Below are 13,741 nucleotides of genomic sequence, written 5' to 3' on the forward strand. Positions count from 1 at the left end.
GTGTGTGTGTGTGTGTGTGTGTGTGTGTGTGTGTGTGTGTGTGTGTGTGTGTGTGGCTTCCTGCTGTATTTTCCACTGCACGCATCCAATGAAATGGGCTGTAGCCCACCAAAGCTTATGCTCAAATAAATTTGTTGGTCTCTAAGGTGCCACAAATACTCCTGTTCTTTTTGCTAATCTCATTTGAATTGCTTTCTATAACCCATTAGGTGACTGTGGTTTAATTTAAAACAAAACTATTAGGAGGAGATGCTTGAGTTGATGTAGCATCAAGTGTCTATTAAAATGCTTCCCGAAGACATTTTACATTATGCAGCTGGCTCAAGACTAGTTGCTTCAAACTCTGAGAAACTGCAAAAACAGGTAATGTAGTGAATATGATGGGTACTTGAGTAACCAGTGAATTCAAAAGAACTAATGGGGGAATGGCTGGTTCAGAGAACTGGTACAGAGAGAGGAGCCTGGGGTGACTAGTCACTCTCTGACCCCAGTTGGTAGTTATTAGGGCTGAGCAAATCTTACTGTATTTTATTTATCTCTCTGTTTATATAGTTCACATTTTCCAGATCCTTCAGGGTCCAATTTTGCAGGTGATGGAAACAGACTAACTTCTGCTGGTTTGCTTGGTGCTCTAGGTTCTTCAGAACCTTTACCGTTAAGAAAACCCTGCACCTGGCCTAAGGTGTTATTGGAAACCCCCTGTCACAGGACCTACATACACTTAATTTTGCTTATTTTCTGGAGGTGGTAGCATGGCTGCCCCCAAGTGGAATCTTCTGGATATGCTAAGTAGCCACTTTCCTCCCTGTCTTCCTTATTCAGGGTGGCTGCCTAATGTGGGCTATTTCCCTGCCTCTTTACCTGTCAAATGTTTATATTCCTGTCGCAGAGATCCTGAGTGATGCTCTGGAACTGCTCCCCACGAAGCCAGGCAGGACTTTGGGGAGCCTCCTCTCCCTTGGAGCAGACTGTCTCCAGGGCAAGAAGCTCACATGGCTTCACCTCCTGGATGTCTCCTTGGAGCATTCAGCATCCACTGCCCTTCCGTGTGCTTCCCACAGCGAATCCACCCAGGTGGGGTCCTGGAGAAGCCACCGGGTCCTGCACCCCCACTTCGCAATCAGATGTGACTCTCAGCCAGCCAGTAAAACAGAGGTTTATTTGATGACAGGAACACGGACTAAAACAGAGCTTGTAGGTACAGTGAACAGGACCCTTCAGCAGGGTCCATTTTGGGGGGGCAGTGAGTCAGACATCCACGTCTGCACTTCACTCCTCGTCCCCAGCCAGCTCCAGACTGAAAACCCCTCCGCCCCTTTCTGGCCTTTGTCTTTTCCCTGGGCCAGGAGGCCACCTGATCTCTTTGTCTCCAAAACCTTCAGTTGGCACCTTTATAGAGGAGGGGCCCAGGCCATCAGTTGCTAGGAGACAGAGTGTCAGGCATTTATGTACACTGGCCCTTTGCTCTGCAGCAACCATACACCCTTATCCCACCACCTAGATACTTAAGAACTACATAGGGGACACTGAGCACCAACCCAGTATTCAGAGAAAATATTAAGAACATTTCCAGTTCGTCACAGTTCCTCTTCAGCAACTGACAATAAAAGTGATCATTTTGATTTTATGGTGCAAACCACTATCCAATAGGAACTGAGACCAGCAATCCATTCCACATAGACTACCAAATAGCCAGCAGGAGATAACTTGAGATCACTGTTAGCTAGGGCTGTGTGAAAGATCCTGATTTCATCCAAACAAAGGTAGTCAAAGGTTTGAAATGGTATGAAAAATATCTGCATCAATGGAAGTCCGGAGGACCTGGGTTAATGAACTTTGGACAGTCCTACTTCCCCAGCACATGTACTAAACTTTTCCTCCCACAATCCCCAAGGTTTCCTGGGTCTACTGCTATATTTTTCATGTCTGGTGATCTGACCCTGCTTCTGTACTCTCCTAAAGCCTTTTAGGGTATGTCTACACTGCAATTAGACACCGTGGCTGGTCCATGACAGCTGACTCAGGCTCACAGGGTTCAGGTTAAGGGACTGTATGATTGCGGCTGCAGTCCGAGATCTGGGACCTTCCCACCTTCCAGGGTCCTAGAGACCAGGCTGCAGTATGAGCCCAAACGTCAACACCACAATTAAACAGCCCCATAGCCCAAGAGCTGCGAGCCTGAGTCAGCTGGCGCAGGCCAGCCGCAGGTTTTTAATTGCAGTGTAGACACACCCTTTGGAGATTCTGGGGTTCACACAGTAATCATTCCCACGTTTTTCTTCAGGAATTTCACCAAGACCGGTATAGTTCCCCAAGCCTAACTGGATGAATCTCATTTCCTGTTGGTAGATGTCCACATCACAAACCAATGCCACCACAATAGCCTTTTTCATTGTCAGTCTCCTTGAAGAGAAGCCAATATGTGGTAAGTAAGAAGACTAAATCAACTTCTCACTCCTACAACTGCCCACACTGATACTTCTATAATATCTACAATCCAGAATTATAATAAAATAATACTTAGCTTTTGCATAATAATCTCTATATATATTTCTGACTGGCATTCTGCTTTTTCCTAACATGGAATCCAGTCCTCAAATCCATATTCAGTCCTAGTTCAGACAATATTCCCATTGCAGTCAAAGCTCAGAAATAATTAAAATCAGTGGGAGTTTTGCCTGAAACAGGATTAAACAAGGACTTTAGGACTGGGTCCAATTCAGATCAGATCCAAAACAGTACAATGCCTAAAATGAACACAGAAATGCAGCATGCAATGCATAATCTCTAAATGTGTGAGTAATATACAGTCAAATCTGTCTTAAGTAACCACACTAGGGACCTACAAAAATAATTTACATAACAGAAGTGGTCTTGTAATAAAGGTGGAACATTATTTTCAGTACATTTGGTGATAGAGACCGGAGGCTGCCTAGCCAGGGTGGTCTATTACAAAGTTTTATAACTATTTAATAATGCAGGATCTCCGAACTTCCAGGTGCAGTTTAAGTGATTGCATTTCAATGAAAGTTGTGGCCTGGTCCATTAATCCAATTATTAGGGTATTTTTCCTTTCCACATCTTCCCAAGTGGCATCAGCAATGATTTGATGAAGGACTGAGGAAAAACAAAGTAATTCAGGAAAATAGTTTGACCCTTCTCCCTTTCCACCCCTCCCACCAATAAAAAAAGCTAAATTAGTCAAAAAAATAGTTATTTGTAAATAAACTTGCCAAGTTCTAATATCAACATTTTGTAACACGTTGCATGTGAAGTGCCATTAATTCATTTTAGGGAGGATTTATTTTTCTTTAAATAGTCTAAACAAAGCTTAGATAATATTATAGTTTGGAACACTTAAATACTAAGATAATGGTATATGCAAATACCATTTGATAGTGAATGATCATTAAATATAGAGTTATATTACTGTAATTTTTACAGCTCTGTTTAAATAAGGTGTCACGGAATCAGGTGACACAGCATTTAAATGTTTCAATAACTGCAATCTTATTTGTCTAATAATGGTTAAAAAGTCCAGTTTAATTAGTCCCAGTAATGATTCTAAATCGCAATTTTGAGCCTGAATTTCTAAAAGGAGTGGAATTTAACATACACACGCATGCGTGTACAAATAGTGTTACAAGCTGATGTGCACAAACACCATGAATATGCATGCAAGTTTGTGTGTCCAAGTGGCAAGCGATGCCTCTGAATCTGTCAGTTTAACAGTATCCTGCCTCCACCTGCACAAACAAATACCTGATTTGTGCTTGCAGTGGTAAAGCAATAGTGACCCTGCTATCCCATCAATTGCTTCTAATTTAATTCACATACTTCCTTTTTATATCTCCTTCTTTAGCTGTGTTCATTATGCTGGTTGGTTGCAGCAGAGCCAATGCATAATTCATTTTATGATTAATTTGATAAATAACATGGGCTTGTGATGTCAATGTATTAGTAGAGGGAAGCAATATCTGTTGCAGGGAGGATGGCAGAATAGACCTGTTAAAGGTAGGGTACAGGCTAATTTCCAGATGAAAACAAAGCAAGACAAACTGTATCAATAGTGCAGAGTTATTCTCAGCCCATATAGTTTGGAGTAGGGTGATAGCCTGTGGCTTGAGGGTAATAATAAACTATTATCTGCCATCATCAGATTTTATCTTGTTTTAGTGGAAAGAATAATTGATCAAACTATAGAAAGATTTGCTATTCAGATAACTTCTTTCATGTGCTTACTGAAAGAGGAGAGATCAGTTTTAAAAGCAAAACTGTCTTAAAGAAACAAGGGTTTGTACCACTTATGATAAATAGTATACTGTGTTGAAGACTTTAAAATACATGTTTTCAATTCCTCTTGATTTGTATACATACAACATTGCAGATCTCACTATAACTCTATTTAATATGCATCAGTTCTTTATTTTTTAAAAAACCAGCTTCAATAAATTAGAAGCAGATGAAGTGAATCCAAATTAAGCAACTGATTCCTAAAGTCATAAGCTTGTGATTTTAAATCTTTAATGGGTCTGTGCAGTGGTGATTTAGCAGATTGCTTTATGGTAACAGATTCCTGTATTATTTAGCATTAGCCATCCTGCAAAGGCTTTTATGGGTCTCTAAGATATATGCAGCAGGTCGCTTTGGTGATCTAGTAGTTAAACTGACATGCTCCTTGGGGTTCTGTTTCTGTGTCTTTTACTTTAGAGTGTAGTTGTAGCCGTGTTGGCCCCAGGATATAAGACAGACAAGGTGGTTGAGGTAATATCTTTTATTGGAGCATCTTCTGTTGGTGAAAGAGCTTTCGAGGTTACACAGAGCTCTTCTTCTAGTACATTTAACAATGTTTTGAATTTTATCATCAAGTAGCAGACAGGATGTTTATATAGCAGAGAGGATTTTTTTTAAAAGCTATTTATGTGAATGGCTGTATTTTGTTCATCACAGCTTGGCTCTAAAGGCTTTCAAAATCCCCATATCTCAAAAAAGAGGCCAAGGATATTATGACTATGTCCTACAAGTGTGTAAGCAAAAAAGCTGATTAAAAGCCGCCGAAGTAGCTGTGAATACAACTGTCTGCTGACTCTCACTGCAGAATATTTCCAGAACTGCCGTTGTGTACTATGTGCACAAAACCCATAGTTGACCAGAGAACAAATGGGTTGCATGTATGTAAAATATTCTGAATTAGAATGAGTATAGTTTATTGCTTAAATAAATGTAACATAAGGCTATAGCTGGCCTGCATAAGCAGTAATCACGGTATTATATGTAGTCATGCATCTAGTGTCAGGACTTCGGAACTTTTACCTGAAAATAATGTTCTAACTGCAGCAATATAACAACATTCTTGTTAATGAATATGGCCAAAATTCAACCCTGATTTAAGCAGAATCAACTCTATTGCAGTTCATTACAGTCAATTGTATTACACCCATTTACAACAAGGCTACATTTTAACTTGATGGTTCCATTTGACTCCAGTTGACCCCAGCCAGTTAAACTCAACATTATAATTGCAAAAGTAAATTTTAAAGATTTAAGTGCATTCAGCAGAAATGTCACTCTTTGGACCAATGGCATCATAAGAAAACTGCACAAGCTACAGAGAATTTGTTCAGACAAAATTTTAAACTACCATAAAGATCTTAAACTTAGAGCCTAAAATCTTGGCCCCACTGAAGTTAATGGGAGTTTCATCATTGCCTTCAAAGGAGCCAGGATTTCACTTTGTATATTTTTCTGTTCTTTTTAGTCAAACATGTGACTTATGCACTTGCAGACATTAAGACATAGAAGTCTTTGCATGGTGTGCAGCACAGGGCTCAAGATTCTTTGATTCCTCTACATATGTGAGCACAGCCTGTTCATGAGTGCCAGAAAGGTCCAGCAGTCCTCAATGCTGAGTAATAACACCGCTGTTCCATTGCTCTTGTTCCCTCACCTGCAAGTGCATAGGGTAAAAAAGGAACAGGACATGCATAGAAGAGTACGTATTCCTTCACTCTCACCAGCCAACAGCTCATGCTGAGAGAAATATCCCAGTTCACATGCATGTACAGGGTTAGTATAACAAAATCATGGGTCACATTTTCAGCAGGTAGAAATCAGTGTAGCTCCTTTGAAGTCAACAGAGATATGAAGATTTGCGCCCATTAATGCTCAGGCCCCATATCTACAGCTCATATCAGACAGGCTAGACACTTTCACGATCTCGTCTAAAATTTGGATAGAGCAAATTTAAACTTAAGGTGAAGCCAGTTTTGTTTCATCCCAGACCATATCTTCATCTACTAATAAAGCAACCACTAATAAAATATGGAAACTAAAAGGTGCCACTCTTTCACATGTTGAGTAGTACTCTACTGCACCAACAGTCCTGTTGGTTTGAATGTAGGTACTTGCACAGAATAAGATGCTAAATGGGTCTAGCCATTCTATTTCACATCAGAGTCTAGCCGTTCTATTTCACATCAGAGTGTTGATTTCGAAGAAAAATACTTAACACCTTATGGTATAGCTCTAGCCTTAGAGGAAGTAAGGTCCATTTGCAGACAACTTAAAATAAAACCTGCTAATTGATTACTTCATTCTGTGGCTGCTGCTTGTTTTGCGAGCAATATCCTATTCCAGTTCCCTAAGGTCTACTTTTCCTTCCTCATAAACACTCAGCTCTCCAACTGCCAAAAAGCAGACAAAAAACAATCCTATCTAAAGAGTTTGCAGGTGTTAATCTGTTTACACACAATGTGCTGAGCACTCTAGCTCTGCCAGTTCCAAGCTGACAGTTATTCAGCCACCAAATGTTTGGTTCCTGTGCCTATTTAGTGAAAACAAAAGGATGTTTCACAGTTTGTAGGAGAGTGTTACACATGCCAACCTGGAGGGAAAAGAGTTCGAATCACAGCAAGCTGCTGAGAACAAACATACCACTGAAACTTTGTCTTCCGCTACGGTAGTCACCTGCTTTGTTTTTGAATATGCAGACTATGCAATATTAGGAATATATGCTGCTCTGTACTTGTCCACCTTGGGTAGTTAGCTGTGTATTCTATTGCTTCTGCAAATGGCACTGATATCCACCGAAGAAAAACAAACTACAGAATATTAAGCAGGCTTTTCCAAAAGTAAATTTCAAGAACTTTGTTACATAGCAGATTTTTTGGGCCAGATTTTCTACTGGTGTAAACCAACCTGAAATGTTCAAAAATCATGAGTCAGGCTCACCACAAATCATGAGATTATGTAAAAATAATAGATTTGGTGTTCTTTTTATTTGCCTTGTGCTTTTTGAGCATTTAGCATGCACTGGAGTCACATTTTGAAGCTTTCTCCACAGCCACAAGGGTTAGAAACTTATTTTTTGTTTCAGAATAAAGGCTGAAATCATCATATATCCACCTGACTCAAGGAGTTAAGGCTTTAAGGAAAACAGTAATTATCATGAGACTTGTGACAAAAACGTGAGTTGGCAACACTGTCATAACCCTAACCCCATTGACTTCTGTTAAATGTTACTTTAGTAGAGTTAAACCCATTTCCACCAGCTGAAGATCTGTTCCATTTTACGTTGGGCCTTTATTAAAGGAAGGCACAACTGCCCACTGAACAATTGAAAGATAATTCTAACTCTTAGTGGGAAATTTAACATGCACACTTTAAATTGCATGTAAACTCCATTCATGTGCCAAGCCTATAGTTTACTCTAGATGTCCATTTCTCATAATATTTTGCTTTCTGCTTTAAAAATCTCCTGTGCCTGTGAAGCAATAGCACAAAATGTAAGAAGGGTCTGGAAGACATATATGTGCTAATATATGTGATATGGCTTCTGACATTCCCCATGATTAAGAAAAAATGCATTTAGCCAACACTGGAGACTTTTGGCCAAAATCTGATCCAATGGAAGTTTTGTCACTGATTTCAACCAGGATTTGGCCCAATGTGAAGTGGGAATTTTTATGCATGTCTGTGGCAATTACTCAAAGATTTAAAGAGTTTGGGGAATTGCTATAAAACACACGAGCTTGAGCTGTGTAGATTTTTCTATGCAGCGCAAGACAGTATTATTTTGGGTTTATCTCTCAAAAGGAATGTACACATGAGTGCTGGGGGAGTCCTCTCACACAGAGCTGTGGCTGCAGTGGGGTGTGGCCCTACCCATGTGTGTGTGCTACAAGAGGCCGCCCTTAGTCATCTCTTTTCCAAATTGAACAGTCCCAGTCTTTTTAATCTCTCCTCCTATAGAAGCTATTTCAGACCCCTATTCATTGTTGTTGCCTTTCTCCGTACTTTTCTAATTTTAATATACCCTTTTTGGAATGAGGCAACCAGAATGGCATGCTAATGCAAAGTCATGTGCTGTGATTAATGGCTTACTACACATATTTTATGTCCAGTTAAATATGGTTAAATAAAGTTTATTTTAAAAACTCCTCTAGTGCTTATTGAGAGATTATTAATAATCTGCAGGTGAGGTTGCTTGTCAAGGGCCATGCCATGTAAATCCACTCCTGCTGCTTCAATGGAGAGAATTAACCCATTGTTTCACTGATGCAGATAAAGATAAAGAAATAAGGTAACAGAGTAATGCTGCATTTTTAACATTTGTAAGGACATTAACCCTTTGATATTGCTGCTTATCTCAAATAGGTATCGGAAATCTACCTCTGCTGCATAAACATACCAAAACTGTTTACTGATGTGCAGCATATAGTTTCTACATGCTGCACATGTTTCTAAGGGTCCAATCCCACAGGGTACTGCACATCTCCTGAGAAGGGCTCAGTGTTGTCAACTTCCACCGGAACGCTTGTGGAAGAGTGAATTTAATAGAAGGTGAAGATGCTGAGCTCCTTAATTAAATATAGTGCTTTGGTCTATGGCAGGACTGAGCCAGCTACTATAGGTAGTAAAGTAGGATTAGAATCAACATTGCTCTTATTTCCACTGAATGTATTGCTGTTTTTATGAAGGGAAGGGAGGTTTAGGAAATTATTTCAGCAAAGAAATGTCATATGCTCTTTGAAACATCTTTTGCTGCCTTTGCACAAAATGTTCTATTGGCTGGGATCAGTTCGAACAGAGTTATGATTTGTTTGTGTTTGGTTAGTTTCACTTGTTGAAACTCAAACTTGCTTTTAACAGTGATGAGACTAGTGGCGCTAGAACACTTTTTATAGTGGGGTGCTGTTCCCCCCCCTTTAGCCCTTTCTGTCCCTCCGGCCACCCCCTAGAGCTTGGGCTGGGGACAGGGCCGGGCTCTGGGAGGGGGGGATGCAGACAAAGGTAAGGGGGCTGAGGCTGGGGCCACAGTTTGGGGTGGATGCAGAGCCCCAGGCACGGGGCCGGCAGCCAGGGCCCTGGGTGCAGGGCCAGAAGCTGAGACCCTGGGCGCGGGGCTGGGAGCAGAGCCCTGCGTAAAACCCGGGGGTGCCGCTGCACCCCCCTGCACCCTGCGCCTATGGATCAGAATATAATGCTGATTCACCATGCTGCATTACTAGAGTGCAATCTGAGCATTAGCTGCATGCTTACCAGTGTAGTAATAATAATAATTGAGTAAAGTTCAGATGGCCTGTATGTTTTTCTAAAAGACAGCATGATATGGGAAGGAGGGAGGGTAGGCTGGGGGAGAAAGTGCATGAGAGGGATGATGAAGTGTCATAAATTGAGAGGAAGGATGGTTAAGGCACTGGATAGGGACTCAGGAGATCTGAGCTCAGACACACACTTCCTGTGTGACCTTAGGTAAATTACTTAATCTCTTTAGGCCTCAGTTCCACATCTGTAAAATGAAAGTAATAATCTGTCCTTTCTTCCATACTTTCTCCAGGCCACCCATTTCGATCTTTAGAGCAGTGGCTCTTAGAATGTGTTTGTACAGCACCTAGCACAATGGAGCCCTAATCTTGTTGGGGGATCTACCCTGATAATAATTAATAAAGGAAACAAATGTAAATGAAAGAGTTGAGAGAGGGAATATTCACCGGCCTCTCAAGCTTCCTGCCTCTGAACTAAGCTAATACGAGGAAGTCAGGAACAACCAGCACATCTTTCTCAACATAATACAGCCCACAAAGTCATTGCATTCACCCACAGCATCTTGTAATTCCTGAGAGGCGCTACACTTTGCAGAATAGTAACACCACTTGCATAATGAAAATAGAGAAATGGGTAGCTGGGGTGGAATCAGTAGCTATGAAAAACCTTTAGTGTTCGGGGTTAATGTAAAGGCTTATAAGAAAAATATTCAACCCAGTGTTCCAAAGTAATTTAGTCAATTAATTCTCCTATCATATCTGTCACACACTAGAAAATGTGGAAGTTAAGATAACATAGAAATCTCTGCTACCCTCAGGCAATGAATGCAATTTTAAGTTATTCAGTTAAATGCATTCCTCTTTTAACAGTTGAGCTTTCCTCACTGGTCACTTGTCTATTTCCATTGGCACATGTTGGATCCACATTAATCAGCTGCTTTAGGTGCATTCTGTCAGGCATGTAAGTGGCTATTCAATGCTAGTAATTGTAACTTTTTTAGCTAGTACTGCAAAAGGTTTCTTCACTGCAGTTTTTAACACTAAAGTTAGTCGAAACTCAGACTTTCCATTCCACAGGAAATTCTGACATTTTGAAATTTCCTTTTGGCCCAAATCAAACAGTCGAAATTACCATGGAACAAAAATGCTGAACTATTTAGTTTTGGAAATATCAGAATGACCTTATAGTAAAGTTACATGTTGATAAGATCAAAGCATTTAATTTTGACTATTGCTCAGAATGTTATATTGTAAACGTGCAAGTTTAAATGAAACATCAAAATGAAACATTTTGACCTTCTTGAAACAAAACATTTTGCTTGTTTCCCATCAACATTTTTGAATAAATTTATACTGTAATTGTTACTGTGAAACATTTTGATTTTGTCAGATAAGCACATTTTGATGGAAAATTGTTCCACTGGAAATTTTTCAACCTGCTCTTCTTAACTGTTTTATTTTACAGACCAAGAGACCGATTCAGGCCCTTGCCCAGGCCCATTTACACCCCATAGCATTGTAAAGGAGCAGAATGGCGCGGTAATGGGCCTCCAATGCAGAAGTACAGTGTTTGGGGTTTTTTGTTGTCCCTCAACCCTCTTGTAGGACCGAACATTTGACTTAAAATATCATGGAGACCACCACATTGTTGTGTTTTGTGTTCTTATAGGGGGCTATAAATTCTTTGCCGATTTGCTGAAACATAAAAAGCACTACATTTAAACACTAACATTCACAGTAATAGGTGCAGATTTATCAGACTAAAAAGCTACTGTGTAAGCTATTTTCTCTTTCATGCAAATTGACTCTTTCCATATATTTAAATTCTGAGTCCTATTGGTTTACATGTTGTTGGTACTCAAGAAAAGGAAGAAAACATTGAATATATGCAAGTGTCATGTTTTAAGACAACAGCTTAATTTATGATACATTGAAAAGCAACTGATTTACTGACTTGCCCAAAGGAACAGAAGCATATTATATAATGAACAGCGTGAGTACATGGGAGAATATTAAAGAACTGCATCAGGGAATAGAATCCAGGTCTCTTGACTCCCACTCACTTGCTTTAAATTCCTGCATACGTGCTATTACCATTATAGAAGCTGAGGAGGTAGGAGTTCTAGGTTATGAATTATAGGGTATTGACTATCCTCCTGAAGGTTTGGTTCTTGTAAACTATATTGAGAGGCTTACTTTAAGAATGTTTTATTTGAAAATCCCTGTCATGCCCTATGGATCTACTGGATATAATCCCCCACTGAAAAAGGGGCAGTGGAAACCACTGCAACCCTAAGGTCGCACTAGTTGCCACAGAGCAGCTCTGTGACTTGTAGAGGGAAGGTTCTGTGTCTTAAGCTCCTGTTTCCCCACATGAAAACCCTCAGCTCTGTGCCTGAGTCAGAAATTTTTCCATAAGGAATTATAGTCGTTCACACTCACCTGCAAATGCATCGTACAATTCAAAACCACACCTCTCTGTTGCACTACCTACATATAACAGAGATGACTGAAAGCCATGATGTGTTCTCCAGAAATACATCAATTCAAATGCCTGTCTAGGTTATTGAAAACTAAATTTTTTTCGCAAATCCCACAATCTAGAAGCTCATTTCTCTGACTGATGACTGTTTAAAGCTGAATTTGCCACTTGACACAGTAACAGAAAGCACAAAATTCATGCTAAATGCAAGTTAATACTTTCAAGCATGTGGTGTCAGATTGTTTTAATCTCCTCCTAGAATGGTTAATCTACAGAAAAAGTCAATACTGTGGAAGAAGAACTGCCTGTATTAAATGGAAAGGTATGAACTGGCTTCTTCTGCATTAGCAGAAAAGAGCAGTTTTTAACTTTTCTCAGCAAAGTTCAAGCTAAACTATTTCAGTTGTTGGCTATTGGAAATGAAAACATTAGGGCCTGATTCTAGGCTGCCTTGCACGTTGTGGAGCCATTTACAATTAAGCAAAATGGGTGAAAAATGTCACCATTCTGAATGGGAGTTCTACCACTGACTTCTAGGGGAAGAGTTAGGCCAATGCTGAGCACTTTTGGAAATCCCACCCCAAGTGTTTTGTTTCATTTTTGAACTAACTCTAACAAATGTGTGGTATTGCTATAGGCATAATGAACAACATTACATAAAACCTGAAATTAGAGGTGGTCTTGCAATTTTTGTTTGATAGCATTATCATACTTTTTTGGCCAGAGGAGCAAGGGGAGTTGCTGGGTGCTGAACTCTTAAGCAAATCTATGTCAAAACCTCACACTTTTCTGCCTTTTCCCCACTTTACTTGCCTATAATTGAAATTTTCAGTGGAACTATATCTCTTGTGCATCAATAGCATTAATTGAATTTTGTGGTGAAAATAACTATATATAGGTACATTGTAGATATTTCCAAAATAATTTTGTATGCTTCTTTGCTACATGATTTGTTCCATACTCCCTGTGTTACAGGATTTAATTCCGGCTCCTTCCAACTGGCCAAGGCCCAGGAGTTCCACCTTTCCCTCCGAGATGCTGCTGAGCACCTAAGAACTCCTGCCCTGTGCAACTCATTCCTGACATTAGCTCAAATGCAAGGTTCCTTGATTTAATCTCGTTTTCTGTCATGTGGAGCCCCCTTTTCCAATTTGGCTGCTCGCCATAGGTAAGGGTCACGCCTTCCCCGTCTTCAGAATAGCTAGACAGTAGTTCTGCAGAAAAGGACCTAGGGGTTATAGTGGACGAGAAACTGGATATGAGTCAACAGTGTGTCCTTGTTGCCAAGAAGGCTAATGGCATTTTGGGCTGTATAAGCAGGGGCATTGCCAGCAGATTGAGGGACGTGTTCATTCCTCATTATTCAAAATTGGTGAGGTCTCATCTGGAATATTGTGTCCAGTTTTGGGCCCCACGTTACAAGGAGGATGTGGAAAAATTGGAAGGAGTCCAGTGGAGGGCAACAAAAATGATTAGGGGGTTGAAGAACATGATGTTATGCACAGAGGCTGAGGGAACTGGAATTGTTTAGTCTGCAGAAGAGAAGAATGAGGGGGGCTTTGATAGCGCTTTTCAACTACCTGAAAGGGGGTGCCAAAGAAGATGGCTCTAGACTAGTATAAAAACCTGTAACCAACCTAGGGTGATCAGACAGCACGTGTGAAAAAATCTGGACAGGGGTGAGGTAATAAGAGCCTTTATAAGAAAAAGCCCC

Source organism: Gopherus evgoodei, chromosome 12 (assembly GCF_007399415.2).
Source record: "Gopherus evgoodei ecotype Sinaloan lineage chromosome 12, rGopEvg1_v1.p, whole genome shotgun sequence".
In the NCBI taxonomy this organism is placed as follows: domain Eukaryota; kingdom Metazoa; phylum Chordata; order Testudines; family Testudinidae; genus Gopherus; species Gopherus evgoodei.